The sequence below is a fragment of the Sus scrofa genome, chromosome 10, assembly GCF_000003025.6.
Source record: "Sus scrofa isolate TJ Tabasco breed Duroc chromosome 10, Sscrofa11.1, whole genome shotgun sequence".
Taxonomy (NCBI): domain Eukaryota; kingdom Metazoa; phylum Chordata; class Mammalia; order Artiodactyla; family Suidae; genus Sus; species Sus scrofa.
In genome coordinates, this window is record NC_010452.4 from 37,612,479 (window position 1) to 37,640,369 (window position 27,891).

The following is a 27,891-nucleotide window of genomic DNA, read 5'->3' on the forward strand; positions in this document are numbered from 1 at the left end:
TTATTTGGGAAAAGAAAACTTTTCCAAAACAACACATACCCATAAAACACACACGCACATGCACACACACACATACACATATGCAGAGAGAGAGAGAAAGAGAAAGATCCAATTGAGGTTTGAGATTTGTAATGAATCCTGGAGTCAAGAAAAAAATAGATGAACTATAAAGCTAAGCAAGGAGAACTGTAGATGGCTATTCATTAGACTGATGTGTTTTAAAGATCAGCAACCTCTAAGCTAAAGTTAGAATGAATTTCTCTTTCTATGAAAGGTGGCTTCAGCATTTCTTGGGTGAGTCTGTTGGCACCATTGATAAGTGAGCACATTTCTTTTAGGATGTGACTTAAATCATGATAGGAGCTGCTGCATTCAGACAGCTCCAGTTCACAGTACAGATTCAGCAATGCAAAACAGGAAGCTGCTCAAGTTTCAGTCGGCATTTCATTTTCTGCATGATATCATTAGATTCTATTTGGCTGCCTTTAGCTGCTGACAACAACAGACCTTGTATTGAATTTATTGTGAATTAGGAGATGATAGATTTGAAGTTGTGTTAAAAAGAGTTTTCAAGATGAATTTATATGTGGTAAGACAAATATTTTAAAGAAAAACTGTAAGAAACTCTTACTTTTAACTCATTTTCTATTTGGCCAGAGATGATTTTATCTGGTATCATTTTATTATATTCTGAGGGTTTAGGATATTTAAAGTGACAAACATAGTTTGCAAAGTATTGATTTAAAAACTCATTGCACCATTTTGTTTTAAGCAGGAGTTTTGATATTCCACTGTATATGCTGCTGTTTGAAAATTTCTGCACTTATGACTTGAAGGACTTTAAGAGTAAAATTGCATTTAGATTCCTGAAATTTTAGAATTTCTAGATCCAATACACAATCATTTTGATGTATAATTTTATAGCCATAGGTAGATAGCATTTGTGAAATGTTCATGGGCTTATGTCACATGTGCTATACATCTCTTAAGTAATGGGATATATACTTACTTGTATATTCACCATAAAATAAAGCAAAATGGATGATAATGAACAAAAATATGGGACATCGTTGTATTTCCCTAAACCTATTGGTATATGCATTACCCCTCATGAAAGACAAAGCCTATATATTTGCAAAAAACTTGGTACATCTTAACAATTTTTTATCAGAACTCTTATGATGTGAACAGTATGTAGTATTTGCCTTTTGTGAAAAGATTTCTTTTTCAGATTACAGTCTCTCCTTACATTCACTATATTGATAATCCTATGATTTATTTACCTAGAGGCTTGAAAAATACTTATGCTTTTGAGAATATTGTATTCTGACATGTTAAGGATCAGTGTCATATTTTACATCCAAATCCTTTTATCGGGCTATTTCCATAAATGATGATGTTTAGCTGCCTCGAAAGAGGAGCAACACATAGTGGAAACCTCCTTGAGCTGGGCAGCCTTCACACTTCTCAGTTGTAACATTCAGTACTCAAGACATTTGTAATGACTCGGTCAGTAGCTGTCTTCCCACCTGAGTGGTTCTTAGCCTTGGATGCACATTGGAATTACTGCACACCTTTAACAAAACAAAACTGATTGCTGGTGGCACACTAGAGATTCTTTTCTAAGTAATCCTGGAGTGGGATCTGGAGGCTGAGATCCCAACTAAAGTCACCTAGTTTATTCTGCTATGAGTTCATGCATTTGACTGTAAGTTAAGTGACAGGAGAACTGAATTTACAATGTCTGGCACAGAGTAGACTCTACGTAAATCTTGGATGGGTGGATGGATGAGTGTGAGGGTGGTTCTGGGCAAGTTCTCTTTGTTTATGGATGTTAATTTTCAGTATGTATATCAAGAAGATTAAACTACATCATTGACTCAAAGAACTTACCTGAGAACCTATAGTAATGTGCCTATCTGGTCATCATCCTGTTAATTGAAAGGACCTTAATGATAGCAATTAGGAATATTTTTTTTCTTTTTAATGGTCACACCCATGGCATATGCCAGTTCCCAGGCTAGGAGTCAAATCTGAGCTGCAGCTGCCGGCCCACACCACAGCCATAGCAATGCTAGATCCTAGCCGCATCTGCAGCCTATACCACGCTCATGGCAAACTGGATCCTCTGACCCTCTGAGCAAGGCTGGGGATCAAATCCACATCCTCATGGATACTAGTCAGATTCTTAACCTGCTAAGCCACAGTGGGAACTCCAGGAATATATTTAATACCCAATAAAGCCTATAAGAAGTTTAATATTTTTGCTGAATTACGTTATGAAGTTTGCATTTTATAAAATGCCTTGAAGGGACACTATTTTTTTTTATTCTTTAACTATAACTGTAGATTAATATGATGTATCCTGAAATATGTTTGCCCTTATAAAAAATATGAAATCCATATTTTGCATCAGCAAAAGTTACTCTGATAAGTCAGAAATCTATGGAGACACCTTCAGTTATGCAAGTTATTTAGTGATAATTTTCATTGTCTAAAGTAGCCATATTCTAGCAGTCCTTTTCTTTCTCAAATCAATTAGAATTCTTCACTACATTTACTATGGGGAGTGATTTGTATGAACACTTTTGCTATTTTTGTTTAGGAAACATTTATTTAAACTATTTCTTCCCCACTGTCACCACTGAGGACTTTGGTAAAGTCTCAGAAGTCACAGAAACATTCAAACTATACTAAATAAAGCATGTTCAGCAATTCATGTGTTATGCCAAATTAGTGATTTTATTATAACAATGAGAGTCATTAGGGCTTTGCTTTGGTGAAAGAATGTTGGACAAAACTTGGATGTTAGTTCACTGCAACCTAGGACTCCATTCAAGCCTTGTTTCCTTTTTTTTAATTATTTATTTATTTTTTTATTTTTTTGTCTCTTTAGGGCTGCACCTGCAGCATATGGAGGTTCCTAGGCTAGGGGTCTAATCAGAACTGTAGCCATGGGCCTACACCATAGCTACAGCAACGCCAGATCCGAGCCGCATCTGCAGTCTACACCACAGCTCATGGCAACACCGGATCCTTAACCCACTGAGTGAGGCCAGGGATAGAACCCGCAACTTCATGGTTCCTAGTTGGATTTGTTTCCACTGCATCACGACAGGAACTCCAAGTCTTGATTCCTTTTGAAAAACCTCCTTTGAAATGCCCCAGTTTTGTGATGGAATTTTAGAGAAGTTAAACTTGAATATCTCAAAACTTTGAAATTAATCATGATCAAGTTCAATTATAATTGCTGTTTCATATAAGCCTGAAAGTTTGATTCTAGTCTGCTGTAGTTACCCTATACTTGAAGAGGTCCATCTGGCCTACTATTTGGCTAATGTGTACAATGAGATGTGCTACAGGTTTCCAAACTTTTTAGATTCACGATGCCCTTAGTGTCTCAGTAATAGGCCAAAAGAAATCTTTACGAATTCTATTTACCAAATAGTTAGGCCCAAATAACTTTATTTATTTATTTATTTTTAGTTGCAGTATAGTTAATTTACAATGTTGTGTTAGTTTCAAGTGTACAGAAAAATGGTTCAGTCACATGCACCACACACACACATGCACACATATATTATTTTTTAGATTCTTTTCCCTTATAGGTTTCTAAAAGATATTGCATATAATTCCCTATGCTATAGATAAGCAACAAGAAGATGGGTGGCTGGTTGTACATGTCTGTTCTGGAGCCCAGCTATCTCCTGCCTCAATCACACATTATATCCAGAATTTCTTTTCTTTTAATCTATCTATCTATCTATCTATATCTATCTATCTATCTACCTGTCTATCTATCCATCATCTATCATCTTCTCTATTCATTGGGACATCCTCCTCACAGTTACTTTGTGTTCTTTAGCCTGAATTAAAAAAAAGACTTTTCTGACCATAGCTGATTTACAGTCTTTGTCTATGAAGCCCAGTGTCTGGGACTTTTCAGGGCCAATTTCCACTGACTGCATATTTTCCTGTGTATAGGCAATAATTTTGTATTTCCTTGCATGTCTTACCACTTTTTGTTAAAAATAAATATGTTAAATTATATAATCAGGCTACTATGAAAATGATTCTAATCCCAAACTTCCTTTTATTGCTATTTGTTAAGTGACTTTACTCAATAAATTCTTTCAAGTCTATGTCTTTTCTTCTTCTACTGAAGTCTCTGCCTGATTAGCAGATAGTTATTGGGTGGAGATTTCCTTATGTCCCTTGAGAGAATGTGTCCCCCAGTATTTGCTAAGATCTGTCTGTGCTGGGGCACCTTCAAGGCTCCAACAGCCAGTTAACAACTTTGCCTTAGGCTTCAATCCTGGCTTACCCCTAGCCTCGAAGTCATCCAGAATGAGAGTTTACAGCTTTTGCAGGGCTTTTTTGAGGTGAGACCTTGCATATCTCTGACCATGCACCTACATGCCTTTCATATGAATGCAGCCCTCTAAATTCCCAAGATTATATCACAGATTTTCAACAGCTTCTTGAGACAGACATCTCATTTTCCAATTTTTTGGCCTGCCTCTAGTTTGCCCAATCCTGGATCACTACCTCAGGAAGCTACACTATGAAACAATATCTTTCTTTTTTTTTGACAAATTGTCTCAGAGAAAACATTGTTTACACTAGGAGGGCTCAGGTCAAATAAGTACAAGTCCTATATGGAGCTTTTGAGCAAGCTTCCACAGAGGGCAAAATAGTGACAAATCTTTGGGATGGGGCTGGTAGATTGCTCCATTCACATTCCACCCCTTCCAGTGACTACTTGGATGCTGGATTATTTTACAGACACAATCCATTGTATAAATTTTGATTTTCAAGGTCACTGTGAATCTGATGAGTGAGGGATGGAATTAGGGCAAGTGGAATTGTCAGAACATTTACTGGTAGTACTAGCATTCAGTTGTTTTTCTTAAACAAACACTCTTTGGGATATTGCAAGCCTTTAGTTAAATTTCAGTTTTCTGAAAACTTGGATTTTGATCATTTTTTTCTAGTGTTTTTATTGCTTTCATGAAAGAACAGATTTTCAGAGGCCTCTACTCCACCATTCTGTTCTATGGTTTTCATTAACATCTGTGATTTCTTCTCAAAATTTTCTCTTTCAACTCCAGGCTGCGTGGGCATCCAGGAGCTCCAATCACTTCCTCCTCTGTTTCTAGTAATATGCAGTCATTTCTAATTAGCAACGATTTGTTCACTTGCAAGGGTTTTTTCCTATATGCAAGGATTTTTTCAATATCCACAAATCAATCACTGTGATACACCACACCAACAAACTGAAAAATAAAAATAATATGATCATTTCAATATGCAGAATAAACTTTTGACAAAATTCAATACCAGTTCCTAATAAAAATTCTCCATAAAGGGGGCATAGAGGGAACCTATTTCAACATAATAAAAGCCATATATGACAAGCCCACAGCTAACAGCGTTCTCAGTGGTGAAAAACTGAAAGCATTTCTGCTAAGATCAGGAACAAAGAAAGGATGTCCTCTTTTACCACTACTCTTCAACAGAGTGGCAATGGCAGTCAGAGAAGAAAATGAAATAAAAGGGATCCAAATTGGAGAAGAAGTAAAAACTATCACTGTTTGCAGAAGACATGATACTATACCCAGAAAGTCCTAAAGACACTGCCAGAAAAGCTGTTAGAGCTCATCAATGGATTTGGTAAAGTAGCAGGATACAAAATTAATACACAGAAATTGATTGCATTTCTATATACTAATAATGAAAGATCAGAAAGAGAAATTAGATAAACCATGTCATTTATAAATGCATCAAAAATAATAAAATACCCAGGAATAAATCTACCTAAAGAGACAAAATACCTAATTAAATTCAAAAGCTTTGCATAGCAAAAGAAACCATTTAAAAAAAAAAAAAAAAGACAACCCACAGATTGGGAGAAAATCTTTGCAAACAATGCAACTGGCAAGGGCCTAATCTCAACAATATACAAACATCTCATACAACTCAGCAACAACAAAAAACACAACCCAATTGAAAAATGGGCAGAAGACCTAACTATACATTTCTCCAAAGAAGACATGCATTTGGTCAGTAAGCACATAAAAAATGCTCATCATTAATTATTAGAGAAATGCAAATCAAAACTACAATGAGGTACAACCTCAAACCAGTCTGAATGGCCATCATTAACAAGTCAAAAAATAACAAGTGCTGTAGAGGGTGTGGAGAAAAGAGAACCCTCCTTCACTGTCGGTGGGAATGTAAATTGATACAACCACCATGGAGAACAGTAATGGAGACTGGAAAAATAATGTCATTGTTAGTATGAGAATCTCTAGTTGCATCCATGTTGTTGTCTTTCTTTTTTTGACAAATACCGTATGATATTATGTATATGTGGAGTCTAAATTGGCACAAATGGACCTATCTACAAAACAGAAACATCATGGACATAGAGAACAGACTTGTGGTTGCGAAGGTGGAGACTGGAGGGAGTGGAATGGACTGGGAGATCTGGGTTAGTAAATGCCAAATATTATTCTATGCCAAATATTATTCTTAGAATGGATAAGTAATCTGGGATTGTTTTCTTAATTTCTCTTTCTGAGTGTTTGTTGTCAGTGTATAGAAATGCAACAGATTTCTGTGTATTAATTGTGTATCCTGAAACTTTACCAAATTCATTGATTAATGTTTAGTAGTTTTTTGATGAAGGCTTTAGGATTTTTTTATGTATAGTATCGTTTCATCTCCAAACAGTGACACTTTTACTTCTCTGTTTCCAACTTAGAAAATTTTTTTTAAATTTTTCTTGTCTGGTTGTTATGGCTAGGATTTCTAATACTATGTCGAATAAAATTCATAAGAATGGGCATCTTTTTTTTTGTTCCTGATCTTAGAGGAAATGCTTTCAAGTTTTCATCTTTGAATGTGATATTAGCTGTGGGCTTATCATATATAGCCTTTATTATGTTGAGGTCTATCTCTTCTATACTCACCTTTTTTTAGAATTTTTAGTCATGAACTGATGTTGAATTTTGACAAGAAAAATTGTCATTTATTGAGATGAACATACGATTTTTATTCTCCAGTGTGTTAAAGTGTATCACATTGATTGATTTGTGGATGCTGCATCCTCCTTTTATCCCTGGGAGAAGTCCCACTTGATCACAGCCCATGAACCTTTTAATATATTGTTGAATTGAGTTTTCTAATATTTCATTGAGGATTTTTGCATCCATTTCATCAGGGATATAGACCTTTAATTTTCTTTGTGTGTGTGTGATATCTTTGTCTAGTTTTGGTATCAGGGTGATGCTGACCTCCTAGAATGAATTTGGAAGTGTCCTTCCTCTGAAAATTTTTTGGAATATGTAATAAATATTATCTAAATATTTGGTAGAAATCATGTTAACTCACATGGTCCTGGACTTTTTTCTTGGGGGGGAGTTGTTGCATTATTGATTCAATTTCATTACTAGTAATTAGTCTGTTCATAATTTTCTATTTTTTCCTGGATCTGACTTGGGAGATGGTACATTTCTAGGAATTTATCAATTTCTTCAAGTTGTCTGTTTAATTGGCATATTATTGTTCATAGGAATTTGCATGATCTTTTGTATTTCCATGGTTGTGGTTTTAATTTCTCTTTCCTCATTTCTGATTTTATTGATTTGGGCCCTCTTCCATTTCTTTGATGAATCTGGCTAAATTAACAATTTTGTGTATATTTTTAAGAACCTACTCTTAGTATAATTGATCTTTTTATTTCTATTTCTTTAGTCTCTATATTACATATTTTTGCTTCAATCTTCATAAATTTTTCTTTCTACTAACTTGGAATTTTGTTTGTTCTTTTTCTAGTTCCTTTAGGTATAAGGCTAGGCTGTGTATTTGAGAATTTTTTTCTTGTTTTTAGAGTTAGATTTATGTTGCTAATAATGTCCTTCTTATATTTTGATACATCCCATAGATTTTCTATTATTGTGGTTTTGTTTTCATTTTCTCCAGATTTTTTTTTTTTGGTTTCTTATTTAATTTCTGCAGTGACCCCTTGGTTGTTCATAACATATTTAGCCTCCATGCATTTCTGAGTTTTTTGCAGGTTTTTTTCCCCTTTCGTTGATTTCTAGTCTTATAGCACTATGGTCAGAAAAGAAAATAGATATGATTTTAATTTTATTAAAATCACTGAGACTTGTTTTGTGGGTAGCATGAGCTCTATCCTGGAAAGTATTCCACATGCACTTGAAAATCATGTATATTATTGCTGATTTTGGATGGAAAGTTCTATCTTTGCATCTTTTAAGTAAATCTGGTCTAATATGTCATTTAAGGTCAATACCCCCTCACTGATTTTCTGTTTGAATGATCTGCCATTTGCTGTAAATGAGGTAGTACAGTCCCCTACTATTATTGTTTTACTATAAAGTTATCCCTTTATGTTGATAATATTTGCTTTATGTTTTTAGATGTGCATATGTTAGAAGCGTATATATTTACACCTGTTATAACTTCTCGATTGATCTCTTGATCATTATGTAATGTGCTTCTTTGTCATACATTTTGTTTCAAAGTCTATATGGTCTGATACAAATATTTCTCCTACTGTTTATTTTTTTTCAATTTTTATTTGCATGGAATACCTTTTTTCATCTCTTTACTTTAAATCTATGTGTGTCTTCTGTTTTGAAGGGAGTCTGTTGTAGGTAGCATATACATGGGATTTCCCAGCCACCATTCAGCCATTTATGTCTTTTTATTGGAGCGTTTAGTCTATTTATACTTACAGTAATTATTGAAAAGTATGTACATATTGCCATTTTATTGTTTTGAGGTTGTTTTGAATTTCATTTTTGTTCCTTACTTCTTCTTTTGTTACCTTTTCTTATGATTTGATGACTATCTTTTTTATCATTTACATATATATATTCTACTGTACAGCATGGTGACCCAGTTATACATAAATGTATACATTCTTTTTTCTCACATTACGTGTTCCATCATAAGTGACTAGTCAGAGTTCCTAGTGCTACACAGCAAGATCCCATTGCTAATCCATCCCGAAGGCAACATTTTGCATCTATTTACCCCAAGCTCCCAGTTCCTCCCACTCCTTCCCATTTCCCCTTGGCAACCACAAGTCTATTCTCCAAGTCCATGATTTTCTTTTCTGTGAGAAGTTTCATTTGTGCTATATATTAGATTCCAGATATAAGTGATATCATATGGTATTTGTCTTTCTCTTTCTGACTGACGACACTCAGGATGAGAGTGTCTAGTTCTACCCATGTTGCTGTAAATGGCATTATGTCATTCTTTTTTATGGCTGAGTAGTATTCCATAGTGTACATATACCGGAGAGATCCCGTCGTGGTGCAGTGGTTGACGAATCCGACTAGGAACCATGAGGTTGCGGGTTCGGTCCCTGCCCTTGCTCAGTGGGTTAACGATCCAGCGTTGCCGTGAGCTGTGGTGTAGGTTGCAGACGCAGCTCGGATCCTGCATTGCTGTGGCTCTGGCGTAGGCCGGTGGCTACAGCTCCGATTCAACCCCTAGCCTGGGAACCTCCATATGCCACGGGAGTGGCCCAAGAAATAGCAACAACAACAACAACAAAAAAAAAAAGACATAGTGTACATATACCACTTCTTCCTTTTTTTTAATATTTTTTTTATTTTCCCACTGTACAGCAAGGGGGTCAGGTTATCCTTACATGTATACATTACATTACATTTTTCCCCCACTTTTTCTGTTGCAACATGAGTATCTAGACAAAGTTCTCAATGCTATTCAGCAGGATCTCCTTGTAAATCTATTCTAAGTTGTGTCTGATAAGCCCAAGCTCCCTATCCCTCCCACTCTCTCCCCCTCCCATCAGGCAACCACAAGTCTTTTCTCCAAGTCCATGATTTTCTTTTCTGAGGAGATGTTCATTTGTGCTGGATATTAGATTCCACTTATAAGTGATATCATATGGTATTTGTCTTTGTCTTTCTGGCTCATTTCACTCAGGATGAGATTCTCTAGTTCCATCCATGTTGCTGCAAATGGCATCATGTCATCCTTTTTTATGGCTGAGTAGTATTCCATTGTGTATATATACCACCTCTTCCGAATCCAATCATCTGTCGATGGACATTTGGATTGTTTCCATGTCCTGGCTATTGTGAATAGTGCTGCAATGAACATGCGGGTGCATGTGTCTCTTTTAAGTAGAGTTTTGTCCAGATAGATGCCCAAGAGTGGGATTGTGGGGTCATATGGAAGTTCTATGTATAGATTTCTAAGTTATCTCCAAACTGTTCTCCATAGTGGCTGTACCAGTTTACATTCCCACCAACAGTGCAAGAGGGTTCCCTTTTCTCCACAGCCCCTCCAGCCCTTGTTATTTGTGGATGTATTAATGATGGCCATTCTGACTGGTGTGAGGTGGTATCTCATGGGAGTTTTGATTTGCATTTCTCTTATAGTCAGCGATGTTGAGCATTTTTTCATGTGTTTGTTGGCCATCTGTATATCTTCTTTGGAGAAATGTCTATTCAGGTCTTTTGCCCATTTTTCCATTGATTGATTGGTTTTTTTGCTGTTGGAGGTTGTATAAGTTGTTTATATATTCTAGAGATTAAGCCGTTGTCTGTTGCATCATTTGAAACTGTTTTCTCCCATTCTGTAAGTTGTCTTTTTGTTTTCTTTTGGGTTTCCTTTGCTGTGCAAAAGCTTTTCAGTTTGATGAGGTCCCATGGGTTTATTTTTGCTCTAATTTCTATTGCTTTGGGAGACTGACCTGAGAAAATATTCATGATGTTGATGCCAGAGAGTGTTTTGCCTATGTTTTCTTCTAGGAGTTTGATGGTGTCCTGTTGTATATTTAAGTCTTTCAGCCATTTGGAGTTTATTTTTGTGCATGGTGTGAGGGTGTGTTCTAGTTTCATTGCTTTGCATGTTGCTGTCCAGGTTTCCCAGCCATGCTTGCTGAATAGACTTTCTTTTTCCCATTTTATGTTCTTGCCTCCCTTGCCAAAGATTAATTGACCATAGGTGTCAGGGTTTATTTCTGGGTTCTCTATTCTGTTCCATTGGTCTGTCTGTCTGTTTTGATACCAGTACCACACTGTTTTGATGACTGTGGCTTTGTAGTATTTCCTGAAGTCTGGGAGAGTTATGCCTCCTGCTTGGTTTTTGTTTCTCAGAATTGCTTTGGCGATTCTGGGTCTTTTGTGGTTCCAAATACATGTTTGGATTGTTTGTTCTAGTTCTGTGAAGAATGTCATGGGTAATTTGATAGGGATTGCATTGAATCTGTAGATTGCTTTGGGTAGTATGGCCATTTTTACAATATTGATTTTCCCAATCCACTTCTTCCTAATCCAATCATCTATCAGTGGACATTTGGGTTGATTCCATGTCTTGGGTATTGTGAATAGTGCTGCAATGAACATGCAGGTGCATGGGTCTTTTTTTTTTTTTTTTTTGTCTTTTTGCCTTTTCTAGGGCTGCTCCCATGGCATATAGAGGTTCCCAGGTTAGGGGTCAAATCAGAGCTGTAGCCACCAGCCTACACCACAGCCACAGCAACACGGGGTCCAAGCTGCGTCTGCAAACTAGACCACAGCTCATGGCAACGCAGGATCCTTAACCCACTGAGCAAGGCCAGGGATCGAACCCACAACCTCATGGTTCCTAGTCGGATTCGTTAACCATTGCTCCATCAAGGGAACTCTGTATGTGTCTTTTTTAAGGGGAGTTTTGTCTGGATATATGCCCAAGAGTGGGACTGCTAGGCCATATGGTATTTCTATGTATAGTTTTCTAAGATACCTACATACTATTCTCCAAAGTGGTTGTACCAGCTTATATTTCCACCAACAGTGCAGGAGGGTTCCCTTTTCTCCACACCCCCTCCAGACTTTATCTGTGGACTTATTAGTGATGGCCATTCTGACTGGTGTGAGGTGGTATCTCCTGGTAGTTTTGATTTACATTTCTCTAATAATCAGGAATGTTGAGCATTGTTTCAAATGCTTGTTGGCCATCTGTATATCTTCTTTGGAGAAATGTCTATTCAGGTCCTTTGCCCATTTTTCAATTGGGTTGTTGGCTTTTTTGCTGTTGAGTTGTATAAGTTCTTTGTATGTTTTAGAGATTAGGCCCTTGTCAGTTGCATCATTTGAAACTATTTTCTCCCATTCTGTAAGCTGTCTTTTTGTCTTTGTTTTGGTTTCCATTGCTGTGCAAAAGCTTGTCAGTTTGATTATGTCCCATTGGTTTATTTTTTCTCTTATTTCTATTGCTTTGGGAGACTGATCTGAGAAAACATAGGTAAGGTTGATGTCAGAGAATGCTTTGCCTATGTTCTCTTCCAGGAGTTGGATGGTGACTTGTCTTATATTTAAGTCTTTCAGCCATTTTGAGTTTATTTTGGTGCATGGTGTGAGGGTGTGTTCTAGTTTCCTTGATTTGCATGCAGCAGTCCAGGTTTCCCAGCAATGCTTGCTGAAAAGACTATTTCTCCCATTTTATATGCTTGCCTCCTTTGCCAAAGATTAATTGACTGTAGGTGTTTGGGTTTATTTCTGGGTTCTCTATTCTATTCCATTGGTCTGTCTGTCTGTTTTGGTACCAGTACCACACTGTTTTGATGACTGTGGCTTTGCAATATTGCTTGAAGTCTGGAAGAGTTATGCCTCCTGCTTGGTTTTTGTTTCTCAGAATTGCTTTGGCAATTCTGGGTCTTTTGTGGTTCCATATGAATTTTTAGATTGTTTGCTCTAGTTCTGTGAAAAATGGCATGGGTAATTTGATAGGGATTTCATTGATGACTATCTTTAGTGTTATGTTTGAATTCCTGTGTGTGTGTGTGTGTGTGTGTGTGTGTGTTTTGATTTTTGGTTTCCAGTCACTGTGAGATAGATTGATAGATGTGAATGTGTGATATTACTTACACTTGATGAACCTTAAGTCCAAATGCTTTTTAACAACCTTGCATTTTCACTCGCCTCACAGTGTCTACTGTTTGTGATATTATATTTCTGCATCCCTTAACTGCTTCTTGTGGATATGGATGATTTTACTACTTTTGTCTTCTAACCTTCTTACTAGCTCTAAATGTAGTTAATTCATTACTTTTACTTTAAATTTGCCTTTGTCACGGAAATTACTCCATTCATAATTTTCATGTTTCTAGTTGTGGCCTTTCTTTGTGGTTAGAGTAGTTCCTTTAACATTTTTCTTAGAAGCTCACTTGGTGAGCTAAACTCTTGTAGCTTTTCCTTGCCTGTATAAATTTTGATCTCTTCCTCAAATCTGAATGAAAGCCTTGCCAGGTAGATTTTTCTTGGTTGTAGCTCTTTCCCTTTCATCTATTTAAATATATCAGGCCTTGGGAGTTCCCATCGTGGCTCACCAGTTAAAGAAGTGAAATGGTATCCATGCGGACACAGATTCAATCTCTGGCCTTGCTCCATGGGTTAAGGATCTGGCATTGCTGTGAGCTGTGGTATAGGTTGCAGATGCAGCTCAGATCCTGCATTGCTGTGGCTGTGGTGTAGGCCAGCAGCTACAGCTCCAATTCAACCCCTAGCCTGGGAACTTCCATATGTTGCAGGTGCAGCCCTAAAAAGAAAGAGATATATAGATATATATATAGATAGATAGATAGATAGATATAGATATATGTAAAATATCAGGCCACTCCACTCTCTCCTGCCTTGAAGAGTTTCTGAAAAGTCACCTAATAGCCTTATGGGGATTTCCTTCTTTGTAACTCATTGCTTTCCCTGTGATGCTTTTAGTATTTTGTCTTCACTTTTATTTTTTTTCCATTTTAATTACTATGTATCTTGGTGTGGACCTCTTTTGGTTGATCCTATTTGGGATTTTCTGTGATTCCTATACCTGGGGTTTTTTTTCCTTTCTCAGGCTAGGGAAGTTTTCAGCTCTTTTGTCTTGAAATGAATTCTCTGTCCTTTTCTCTCTCACCTTCTTCCTGGACACCTATAATGTGAATGTTGGTACACTGATAGTGTCCCAGATATCCTTAAAGTGTTCTCATTTCTTTTTGATTTTTTTTCCATTTAGTAGCAGTGATTTCCACTATTTCGTCTTCCAGTTCACTAATCCATTCCTCTGTATCATCTAATCTACTGTAGATTCCTTCTAGTGTATTTTGTAACTTCAGTGATTGTATTCTTCACTGTCATTTGGTTCTTCTTTATATCTCCTAACTCTTTGTTAAACTTATCACCGTGTTTATCCACTCTTCTCCTGAGTTCTTTAAGCATATTTATAATCATTACATTGAATTCTTTATGAGGCATATTGACTATCTTCATTTCACTTAGTTATCCTCCTGGGGTTTTATATTTTCCCTTTATTTGGAATATATTTCTGTCATCTTATTTTGACTAAATTATTTTCATTTATTTATGTGGTAAGTTGGTTATGTTTCCAAACTTTGGAGAAGTGGCCTTTTATAGGAGATGTTCTATGTATCCCAGCACCTCACTCTCCTCTTGTCACTAGAGCCTTCTGCTCTAGGATGTCTCCCCTCTTTGGGTTGCATGGGTCCTTCTCTTGTGTATGGTCTGATAGATGTGACAGGTCCCCAGTGTGGTTGGTTGCCATACTCTGTCTCTGCAGATGCTGTTCACCACTAGTGGGTAGGGCTGAGTCACAAGGATGCTGGCCTCAGGGTGCTTGGGGATCCAGGGGACCCAGGGCTAGTGTTGACTGACAGGTGGTCAGAGCCATATTCTGGAGTGGGTGTTTTCAGGAAGGCTGGTTAATGGATTTAATAGCAGGCTGCTGGTTAGGGGGGAGTCCTGAAATAGCTGTTGCTGGGGACTTTGGTGTCCCAAAGCAGGTGTTGGCCTATTCTAATTATTGCTAGATCCCAGAGATGCTGCCTTAAGGATCAAAGGTGTCTCAGAGCTGGTATGAATCCACAGTAGGTGAGGCCAAGTCCTGGGGAAGTCTCAGGGGTGATATTGGTCTATTGGTTGGAAGCTCTGGGGCTTAGGTTTTCCAAGAGTTAGTGTTAGCTCCCTTGTGGGTGCTGTGTTCTCAGGTCTCTGGCTGCAGGCCCTGGGATCCCATAGCTGGTGCTCTCCCACTTGTGTGTGATGCCCAGGTCCTGTTACTAGGGATGTAATGTACAACATGAAAACCGTAAGTAACACTGCAGACATTATATATGAAAGATCTTAAGGGAGTTCTCATCAGAAAAAAAAAGATTTATTTAATTTTTTATCTATATAAGATGATGGGTATTCATTAAGCTTACTGTGGCAATCACTTCATGACATATGTGAGTCAAATCATTGCGCTACATACCCTAAACTTATACAGTGCCCTATGTCAACTTTATCTCAATAAAATTGGAATAAATGAGAAGGTAAAATATCTAATTTTATTTTTAAATAGTCACAATTACTTACTGACCAGATATGTGTACCTGCTGGGCACTACACATACTCTGAAACCTTAGAATCAGAATGGATGCTGTCACCCTCATTTCCTGTCTCAAATTTATTCTCCAGTGAACTTGCTTTTAATCACATCAACCCTTAAAAACCAAGCCTCATAAAGATAAGATGCCATCAAAAGGAATAAAACAAGGTGTAATGTTGAAACTGTGAATTAGCATTAGCTAATTTTTTTGCAGTATCCACAATGTATCATATTATAATTTTTTTTTTAACTTTTGACTACATCAAATGTTGGGCAACAAAATCTAAGAAAGCAGCCACAGCAATGTGGGATCTGAGCTGTTGGCCACCTACACCAGAGCTTATGGCAATGCAGGATCCTTTACCCACTGAGCAGCCCACGAATTGAACTCATTCTTCTGGATACTAGCTGGGTTCATTACTGCTGAGCCACAAATGCAACTCCCTTGACTATTCTCATATTATCTCATGTATTTGATCTGTAAAATTACCTTCTTCACCACCTCCATCCCTGAATAAAATTTTTTTCAGGATTCTTGTCACAGTTGAGTAGCATTTATGGATTAATTTTGGAAGATACAGGTGTACAAAATGAAATGATTTTTTGTATAGAATTCTAATATCTGTCCACCTATTTTCTATGATGTCTCATACAATTTTTTTTTTTTTTTTTTTTTTTTTTGCTTTTTAGTGCTGTACCCATGGCATATGGAGGTTCCCAGGCTAGGGGTCTAATGGGAGTTACAGCTGCCAGCCTACACCACAGTCACAGCAATGCCAGATTCAAGCCACATATGTGACCTACACCAGAGCTCATGGCAACACCAGATCCTTAACCCACCGAGCAAGGCCAGGGATCAAACCTGCAACCTCATGGTTCCTAGTCAGATTTGTTTCTGCTGCATCACAATGGGAACTCCCTTATACATTTTTAAAATTTGTATATATCCTATTAAATTTAATAAAACATTGATAGTTTTTATTATAAAGATAGTTTTTAAAATATATTTTTGAAGAATATATATTTGTTAATGTATGGAAAAAAATGTTTAAAATTTTTATACAAGTCATATTACTAAACTAATGTTTCAGTATTTATACCTCTTATTTATTATCATAATACATACTAACTAATGAAACTAATACCAAGATTCCTTGTCTTATTCTGGAATGTGTCTGATTTTTTTTTTATTAAAAATGCTTCTGCACTTGTTTCAGATACTTTTAAATTTAATTAAAGTTTATATTTATGTTATTAAATTTTTCATTTTTTATTATTTCTATGAAGGAATATTGAGCCTTTTCAAATATTTTGGGAATTTCCATAAAGACTATATTTACCTCTTTTCCTTTTAATATAAAGAGTTACTAATGTAATAGATCTTTTAAGAGGAACTGTCTTTGCCTTGCTAGGATTAATCCTATTAATCATCATGTTATTCTTTTATTATATTGCTAGATTACACTTGTTAATTCTCAATTAAGATTTTTGCATATTTAATCCCAAATGAGATTAGTATTTTATGCTCATTGTGACTTATCATGATCAAATTTTGGATTTTGGTCCCTGACTTTCTATAACCTTTCTAAAATGAATTAGAAAATCTACATCTCTTTATACAAGGGCAGAAGTTGGCAAATGATAACCTACAGAACAACACCTATCTACCATCTGCTTTCATAAATAAAATTGTATTGAAACACACTCATGCATATTGGATTACATGTTGTCTGTCTAGGCCTTTGAGTAGCTGCAACAGAGACTTCATGGACCTAAACACCACTATAATTTATTATCTGACTTTTACAGAAAAAAGTAGCCTCACACTGCTCTAATATAATTACATTTGCCTAGGATTTCTTTATCCTTTGAAAGTTTTACAGAATTCAGCAGAAAATTTAACTGAGCTTTACCTAATTTTCTTGTGAGGGGAAAAATTTTTGAGTGTTCTCTCTTTTTTGTAATATTTATTTATTACATTGACTTTTTTTTAATTTATTTTTTTCCCACTGTACAGCAAGGGGATCAAGTTATCCTTACATGTATACATTTTTCCCCCACCCTTTCTTCTGTTGACATTTTAAATTTAAATTTTTCATGGCCATCATAATTTTCCAGATTTTAATATTAATTAATAAATATTGAATATACTCTACTTAAGCCTAACCATTTTCTGTTTTTTTATTTTGCTTCTTCCTTTTTGAATAATGCATGTTTAAATATTCTTTTTATTTTTGATCTGTATTATAGAGGTTGTCTATTTTATTGTACTCATAAAGACCCAGTGTTTGGCACTTATCAACTCTCATTTTGTCTGTTTTATCTATGAGTAATCTATTTAAATAATTGTTACTATATTAACTACTTATTTAATACATTTTAAATAATTTCATTGTCATTTTTACTTAAGTATAATAAATCCTAAGTCAAAGTATTAATTTTGTTCTTATTTAAACATGAATGCATTTAAGACTTTTTGTTTCTTTTTAATTTTATTGGAGTATATTTGTCTTATAATGTTGGGTTAGTTTCAGGTGTACAACAAAGTGGATCAGTTATACATATACATACATCCATTCTTTTTCAGATTTTTTCCCAAGTTATTACAGAGTATTGAGGAGATTTCCCTATGCTATACACTAGGTCCTTGTTACTTATCTATTTTATATATAGCAGTGTGTATATGTTAATCCCAACCTCCTAATGTATCCCTCCTCCCAGCAGTTCCCTTTAGTAACCATAGGTTTGCTTTCAAAATCTGTTTGTTTCTGTTTTGAGTCTGTTTCTGTTTTGCAAGTAAGGTCTTTTGAACTGTTTTTGGTATAGATAACCACATGTTAGTGATCTCATATGATGTTTGTCTTTCTCTGACTCATTTCCCTTAGTATGGTAATTTCTAGGTCTATACATGTGGCTACAGATGGCATTATTTTATTCCTTTTTATGGATGAGTAATATTCCATCACATATATGTACCACTTCTTTATCCTTTCCTCTGTCAACAGATATTTAGGTTACTTCCATGTTTTGGCTCTTATAAATAGTGCTGCAGTGAATGTTGGGATACATGTATATTTTCAAATTATAATTTTTTTTGATATATATCCAGGATTAGGGTTGATGGATCATATGGTAGTTCTATATTTAGTTTTTTATAAAGGAACCTCCATACTGTTTTCCATAGTGGTTGTACCAATTTACATTCCCACCAACATAATAGGAGGGTTCTCTTTGCTCTGCACCCCCTGTGGCATTTATTATTCGTGGACTTTTTGATGATGGCCATTATAACTGGTGTAAAGTGATATCTCATTATAGTTTTGATTTATATTTCTCTAATAATTGGTGATATTAAGCATCTCTTCATGTGCTTTTTGGCCATTTGTCTGTCTTCTTTGGAGAAATGTCTGTTTAGATCTTCTGACAATTTTTTATTGATTTATTTATATATATTATTCTTGAATATAATTATATATATTATTCTTATATGTAAAGCTATATGAGATGTTTGTATATTTTAGAGATTAATCCCTTCTCAGTCATTTCATTTGTAAAGATTTTCTCTCATTCTGTGGTTGCCTTTTCATTTTTCTTTTATTTAATGGTTTCCTTTGCAGTCCAAAAACTTTTAAGTTTTATTAGGTCCCATTTGTTTATTTTTATTATATTTTCATTGCTCTAGGAGGTTAATCCAAAAAATATATTGCTGTGATTTATGTCAAAGAGTATTCTGCTTATGTTTATCTCTAAGAGTTTTATAGTGTCCAGCCTTACCTTTAGGTCTTTAATACATTTTGAGTTTATTTTTGTGTATGGTATAAGAGAATGTTCTAATTTCATTCTTTTACATGTAGCTGTCCAGTTTTCCCAGCGCCACTTACTGAAGTGTTTGTTTATTCTTACTTTGTTGTATATTAATTGACCATGGGTGTGTGGGTTTATTACTGGGCTTTCTATCCTGTTGTATTGATCTATATTTCTGTTTTGGTGCCAGTACCATATTGTTTTGATGACCGTAGCTTTGTAGTAAACCCTGAAGTCAGATAGCCTGATTCCTTCAGGTCCATTGTTCTTTCTCAGGATTGCTTTTGCTATTCTAGGTCTTTTGTGTTTCCACATAAATTTATACCAAAAAGAAAAAAACATTTTTTCTAATTCTGTGAAAAATGCCATTGGTAATTTCAAAGGGATTTCATTCAACCTGTAGATTGCTTTGGTAGTATAGTCATTTTGAGGATATTGATTTTTCCAATCAAGAGCATAGTTTATATTTCTATCCGTTTGTATCATTTTTTTATTCCCTCCATCAGTGTCTTATAGTTTTCACAGTACAGGTATTTTTTTCTCTTTAGGCAGGCTTATTCCTAGGTATTTTATGCTTTTTGATGTATTGATAAATGGGACTGTTCCCTTATTTTATTTTTCTGATATTTTGTTATTAGTGTACAGGAATGCTGGAGATTTCTATGTATTAATTTTGTATCTTGCATCTTTACAGAATTCATTGATAAGCTTTAATAATTTTCTGGTAGCATCTTTAGGAATTTTTTTTAGGTATAGTATCATGTTATGTGCAAACAGTGATAGTTTTCCTTCTTCTTTTCCAATTTGGATTCCTTTTATTTATTTTTCTCCCAAAATAAAAGTGGTGAGAGTTGGCATCCTTGTCTTGAGATTTTTATGCATGTATTTTTTTGAGTACCACTTTGGCCAAATCCCATATTCATTATGGTTAATTTTTTAAGAGTCCAAAGTTTTTATTTTGATATTATTAGTGATTTTAAAGTATTACTAATTATTTATTCTTTCGTTACTAATAATATGAAATTTTGTTTTATTAGAAATTATTGATTTTTAGGCCTAATGTAATCAGTTATTTTATAAATATGCCATATATATTACATATACGAAAGTGTACATTCATTTTTATAGATTTCAGTTTCAGTACATAGTACTAAAGCTTGTTGATACTCTACAAACCAATTATTTTTTTGAATATTGATCTATTTGACTTAAAGCTGTATGTTAAACAAATGCCCTTACAATTTTTACTTTTATGTTTTCCTACATAGCTTCTAAATAGCTTTTACTTTGTATGTTTCTGCCATGTGCATAAAGGTCCACAGCTTAGATATGTATTATGGTTTATAGGTTTTAATAGCAGAATATAAAAATCTTAGTTGTAATTTTTTTCTGGTATTAATATTGCTCACCTTTCACTTTCCATTTGCCTAGCACATATGTTTCTGCCATGTGCATAAAGGTCCACAGCTTAGATATGTATTATGGTTTATAGGTTTTAATAGCAGAATATAAAAATCTTAGTTGTAATTTTTTTCTGGTATTAATATTGCTCACCTTTCACTTTCCATTTGCCTAGCACATATTTCCACATCTTTAGTGGTATTCTTTTCAAAACGCTGTTTTATTTTAGGTGTCATTCTTATTAATGTCAAATATATAAAATTTTCTTTTGATCATAAACTGAGTTTGTCTTTTTTTTAATTTTTAGGGTCACACCTGTGGCATATGAAAGTTTCCAGGCTAGAAGTTGAATTGGAGCTGCAGCTGCCATCCTGCACCACAGTCACAGCAACGTGGAATCTGAGCCACATCTGTGACCTACACTGCAGCTCATGGCAACTGCCAATCCTTAACCCACTGAGCCGGGCTAGGGATCAAAACCCACATGCTCAGGGATACTAGATGGGTCTTTTACTGCTTAGGAGTAGCAAACTCCTGAATTTGTCTTTTAAAAGATAAATTTAAGCTAGTGGCCTGTGTTATAATAATTGATGTTTTGATGTCATTCCTCTTGCCTAATTAATGTTATTTATCATTATAACTTCTTAGGATTTTCTTCTTTTAATTTCCTCACCTTTTCTAAGATGGCCAAGTATTCATCCTTTAAGGTATCCAACCAATGTCCTGCTGGTCCCATGACTTGGGAGATTTTACATTTCAACTGTATTCCATGTACCATTACCTTTAAAAAGTTTAAATATAGAGTTGCCTATTATTTCTTCAACTTCAAGAAGTAAAATATATCAATGGATTCTTCTTTGGTAAGGTGAAGACTTTAGCAAGCTAATACCTTCCCATCTTCCCATGTATCATTATAATAATATGAAAGTTTTGTTCTTTTTTTTCTTTTTCACAAAAATATCAACTTCAGGAATTTATTTTTGCATGTATCATATATTCTCAAACACCAAGTCAGTAATTATTTGTTTTTAGAGTCCTCCTAGTCACTTACTGTTTTTGACTGTGTTTTTTTCTATTTTTTTGTTTAGATTTTACTTTTTGGAGTGTTGTTAAATGTTTTCTCCTGTCTCTTAAGTCCCTTTGTTTCATTAGAGAATATTTCTCCTTTTCTCAATTTTTTTTTTCTTTTTTATGGCTGCACCCATGGCATATGAAAGTTTCTTGGACAGGGATTAAATCCAAGCCACAGCTGCAGCCTACACTGCAGCTATAGCAATGATGGATTCTTTAACCCACTGTGCTGGGCCAGGATCAAATAAGCTCCTCCACAGTGACGCAAGCCACTGCAATTAGATTCTTAACCCACTGTGCACAGTGGGAACTCCAAGGGAATATTTCTTCTTAATGTTCATTTGATTTCTTTTGAACCATTGAGACTCTTCATTTTCTCTGGTGATTTTTCTGTTTACTCATCTTTATAGAACCATATCTAGATTGTTTTTTATTTATGAAATAGAACCCATCCCAAATTACTTATGATTATCTTATTGTCATTGTTTTGTTATAAATAAACATAGACACAATGTTTAAATGTATTGCAATCTTTGACAGATTGGAGGGGCTCAGTAGGTTACAGAGCTGAGAATAGAGCTATACACAGGGAGAGCTATTAGTGGGTGTTGGAGAATCATTTTTCCCCCCAGGGAAAATTTCTATTTGAAATATTGAATAACTTGAAATTTTCGTCCTTAGGTGAAAATCTTTGAAAATTTGAAATTTTCAGTGTTGACTGCCTTAAGAGAGTTGAGCCAGAAATGCTTACTCTTCCTTGATTCCTAATGAACACATTTTATTGGTAATGTCTCCTGGTCAGCTTACCAGACAGTTCTTACCATCTGTAGACTAAATGTTGTCTGTGAGCACCCCCATGACTCCCAGCCCCAAAGATAATGGTAGTCAGTAGAAACTCTTTGTGTTCTGCAGAAACAGTAGGAAGCCATGGCTCAAACCCCCTCCATTTGTTTCTCACCTGCATCATTTCTTATCTAAGGCCTTAAGAATAAAAAAGATCTTTAGTTTGCAACAAGACTATGGATTTTTTCCCCCTATTACATTGATTGAGTCACTATAATGAGACAGAATTTAGGATGCCCTAAGACTCAAAGGTGAGGTTAAATTCTCATATCGGTCTGAAATGCTTTTATCACTGTGCTTATAGATAGTTATGGATACAGGACAGTTGATATTTCTTCAGCTTTTTAATTTCCCAAAAGCCTCAATATTTTTTAGTGTAGATCTTTTGTCAACTCTACTCTTTATACTATTTCCATTACATAGTAAATAGATCTGAAGCTCTGAAATCCAAGAAATGGAAGAGGGGTGTGTGTGTGGGGGATATGCACACGCATGTGTGTGTGTGTGTGTGTGTGTGTGTGTGTGTGTGTGTGTGTGTGTTCTACAACAGCATTTGCTGGTTTCAGCCATTGGTCTATAGCCTATAACTAAAATATGTCTGTTGTTGTCTCATCAAACACCCTCATTATGTGGCCTGTTATCCTGACTACCCTGAATGGTATTCTGGATTTCTGTACAGACAGTCCTTATCTGTGTGACCTCATGCTTCTCTGTGTCCCAAGTCCTCTGTGGGAAACACAGATAGGAAGTTGTTGTCATATGGCTTATAAAACCACCATATGGAAATACTGTGTTATGATTACAGCAGACCTTTAAATCCATTTTGTGGCCTCTTGGAAATCTCCATCCACCCAGCAGAAACCCTGTGCTTCCATCCAAAGTCTCCTGATAAAACCACTCACCTGAAACAAATGGAAGGATTTGATCACCAGGAGCAGCAGGACCAGTTCTAGCTGGTTTGGGAGGCTTTTTTGTTTAAGTGAGGAAAAAATACTTACTGAGGGTCTTCTTTCTAGTTGTCCCTTTTTCTAAAAAGAAAAAACAAAGAGTGTGTTTTAACCATACACTACATTGCAAATAAAATTAATTTAAACTACGCTTGTGAACCCTTTACTCTCACAACCTCCTCAAAGATATGCTTTCATTAGTAACAGTTTTCCCTCCTCTTATTAAATGCTTATATGAGGTTATTTCCTGATGGAAAGCCCCCTTTGATATCATAGAATTGAACTTTAATATTTTACTCGAGAAGAAGTCAAGCAGAGAGGAAGGAATTTCCCCCAAAGCCTAAGTAAAAGGCAGCCAACAGGAGACCTGACTGCAGGTCAGGTTGAGATTCCAGCACCACCAGTTGATGGTGGTCACTGCTATGTAGCTGAGGCAAGAGTCGTACATCTCTGATCAGGGTGGGCATGGGTGGTTGGGAATATCACAGAAGGAAGGGTTTTGATGTTTGCTGTACTATTTACTTTGGATTAATACACATGTATACAATTTAAATACCTTACAGTAGAAATACTTCTTTGGCAATGGGAATATAAACATTAAAAGATAAAAGACAAGTAAAGCTATAAATTAAAGACAAGGTTAAATAAAACCAACAAAAGAAAACATAGACCAGTGAGCCACATAGAAAGCCACATAGAAAGCCATGTAGAAAGGCAGATTCTGCCTTGCACATCCTTGAAGTCCAAAAATGGGAGACTAGTCATTTCTATAATCTGTGTTTTTCAGAGAGAAGGGCATTAATACTCAGTCTCTCAGACAAAAAAGTGCTTTCCTCTATACTAAGTGAAATAAGTCAGAAAGATAAAGACAAATACCATATGATATCATTTATATCTTGAATCTAATATATGACACAAATGAACCTTCCTGACTTAGTTTTAAGAAACATTTTCCCTTACTTTTTGGGCAGCTGGAACTATGTTGTAGAGGAATCTTGTTCATGAATCATCCTAACTCTTCCCCACAGGGAAGAAAAGAGGATGGTGCATATGCATCACAGAGAGAATCCGAAGTTGGCAAAAATTTAAATGTGGTATTCCATTGCAAGTATCCAGGGCAAATTCTACCATTTTCAGGGATGGGATACTCAAGCTGACCTGTTTTTGTGAACTTTATTGTAGAAGGAAAAAAAGCCGAGTATTTGTGACTGGAAAGCCAGTCTGGGATACTTTCCAACTGTATGAGACTTAGGGGAGGCTGAACATGCTATCTGGTTTGCCCAGTGGTTAAAATATGGTTAAATTTTGAAAAGCATTTTATAAAGTATAAAGCATTATACACCCCGCAATTATTATCCTTTTAGGTATTGAATATTCTTGCCAGAAAATAGCAAATACTGTGCAGGTCAGTATTCATTTTCCTGAATATATTTATTGCCAGCATTGCTTCTGTGTTGTACTTTTTCCAATTGTTTTATTAGCTGCTCATCACTATGGAGTGTGTCTTTTCTTGGCTAATGTTCTGTCTGCACTGTATAGAAGTCACCATCACTTGTATTTCAGGGAACAATATTACTGCAGCAATAAAGAGTTGATTTAAGTGAGTCTGAATGCCAAAATATAGCAGCAACACATGATGAAAATGATTGGTAACATATATAGCAGTGACATAAGACAGAAATAATGGATAATGTATGAGATAGACATAAAAACCCTGTCTTTTATTAGATTGCCAAAGCACCTTTTCTAGTTATATCTATTGTCAGCATATTTTTTTAAAAATAAAGTAACAAATTTTAGTGGTTTTTTGTGTGTGATAGAGGTGGATTTTTAAATGGCTCAGCATTCCTATTGTAGTGGATAAAAATTTAACTCAGCTACAACCTTGCTTGTTCTACTCATATGAACTTTCTTTGTTCATTACACAATCTAGATAATAGTAGGTAATGAGAAATTAGTCCTTGCTCTCCTTATTTTTCTGTTTCATGATGTATTTTTTCTCTAGGGACTCATTAGTTTATTTTATTGCTATGCATTATATTTGCCCTTTAAAGAGAGCAGAAAAAGCCTGCATTGTGCACTTGAACTTGTAGCTAGATTCTCTAAGGAGAAAAATGGCATGAAGGAATGATTCTATTACTAAAATATCCTTGGGTTTACTTCATCTATTACAATGCTGAGTGACCTTATAACAATTTTTCTAGTAAAATTTTCTCACTATTTTACATATAGTCTATAACGAGCCTCAGACACCCATGACTCTTCTCCATGCTCCTATTCCATGGAGTGTTTTTTCCTTGAATTGTTCTGCACTGCTTAGAAATCAGCCGCATTCTCCGCCTTACATCTACTCTTTGAGTTTAAATAAACGAACAAAAGGAAGCCTTTTACTAAGTCACTCTTATTCAGGAAGTTTGTAAAGAATATGGTTAAAAAAAAAACATGTCTCATCTTCACAGATTTCCTCTTTACTCTCTGTAGAATTCCAAAATAACCATTGCTCTATTTCTTTCAGTGTGATGTATGTTGGAATAATACCATTCCGACTCTAAATCAATTTTCATATGTTTATAAATACTTTATATTCCACTCAGTGTATAATGTGTTTTCAAGTATTGTGCATTTTATGAAGTGTATGTCCTGCTGAGCCACTTCCTGTTTTTTATAAGTATAAATCCAGCTATTACTATTGAAAGTTTGCTGTATACCAGCCTGTGTTTGAGAGCTTCACATAATTTATCTCAATGAATCTTCACATAAACCATATGAGCAAGGAATTATCCACCTTATATTCATAAGGAAATTTAGACCCAGATAAATTAGTTTCCCGCTGATCACAGAGGGAGTGTCAGAATTCAGCCTTAGGTGTACCTGGTGGCAGGATTTGTACTCTTCATTCTGTTCTGCATCTATAGTGTTTTCTGGTTTGATTGATCTGCAGAGTTACACACAAGGTCTTTCTTGAAACAGAGCATAGCTGGGAAAGAAGCTGACTGAGATCAAAGATCCAGGCTTTGGAAGGCCATTTGAGGCAAAGTAGAGCTTGTAGTTACCTGTGGTTAAACAGGTTACAGGCACTAAGAGGAGAGCGTAGGTATAGCAGGTCCACTCAACAGAGTTGCCCAGGTTAGGACCTTTCAATGTGAACAGAACTTCCCACCTCTGACAAATAGAGAGATGAAGTTCTTGTACTCACTTCTAACATTGCCTAGAAACAATAAGTATTCACTACCATTTTTTCGGTGCATGCAAATTTTATTATAGTAATTAAAATACAAAATTTATTTTAAAACATCATTGCATTCAGAGTTTTGCTTTGAAGTATTTTCTCAGTTCATAGATGCTGGAATTACTATTTAATGGGCCTAAATAAAATTAAGTTTGGAAAGTGCATCGACACAGTAATGTATTCTAACACTCAAAACTGTAACCGTGTGCTTCTGGTTTCATGCAGTCCTGAATACTTACTGGGGTTTACTATTTTGTCAATCATTCCAATAAACACTTTAAATGTGCAACCTCATTTAACCTCATAACAATCTATGTAATGAGTTCTGCTATTATTCCCTTTTTCAGATATAGAAACTGAGGCTAATTTTCCACTTTCTAAATACTACCTACCATATATAGTTGTGTGGAAATTAAAATGGATTAAAAAATTTAAAACAGCAGAGATTATGGCTAGGGCAATAATGTTAAGTGATTACTAGTAGTTATAATGCATTAATGATTTGTTGTTAATACTAGTTCCATTAAGGTCACAATTCATTAATTTATTTGTAAAATTTATTGATGACATATACCTTATCTATTCCAAAATGGGGTTAAACTAGCAAAGGGTCATAAAGGAATAACTTGTTATATAAAGATATTAAACAGGATATCATTAGATTTTTAGGAAAAAACAGAAGACTTGAGAAGAGTTTGACACTTACAGAGTGTGCTTTAGGTCATGCTTCAAGATTTTGGAGATACATGTCTTTACTCTTAACTGGCATCATTTTAAGGTTCTTTTAAGGTTTATTTGTTTGTGTTTAGGGTGGGGCTATCAAAATTAAAGTCATGAGAATTGACAAGCATATAACAGAAATGTAGTCCATGGAAAAACATTTCTGTATTAGCAATTAAAACTTACTATGAATCAGTACTAATCTGATTAACATCTTTTTACTGTTTTCTAGAAGGTAGATATTACAGTCAGTAGCTTACAGAGCCATTCAAACAGTTAACAGTTTCATGAATAGAGCCTGAATAGAAAATAATATGGTTGCTGAACTTCAGTATTTTTTAAATGATCCTTTAATAATCACATTCAGACACTAATAGCTACATACAAAGCTGGAGTTTCCACTTGTCCTTTCAATGCTTTTCTTCAAATATAGTTTTAAATACTTATCTT

The 27,891-nt window shown here is 35.3% G+C and overlaps 1 protein-coding gene across 7 annotated transcripts in view; it reads left to right on the forward strand.

Moving 5' to 3' along the window:
* The window catches only part of LINGO2 (leucine rich repeat and Ig domain containing 2), a 1,289,931-nt gene that overhangs the window by 871,270 nt on the left and 390,770 nt on the right, over positions 1-27,891 (forward strand). The window lies entirely within an intron of this gene.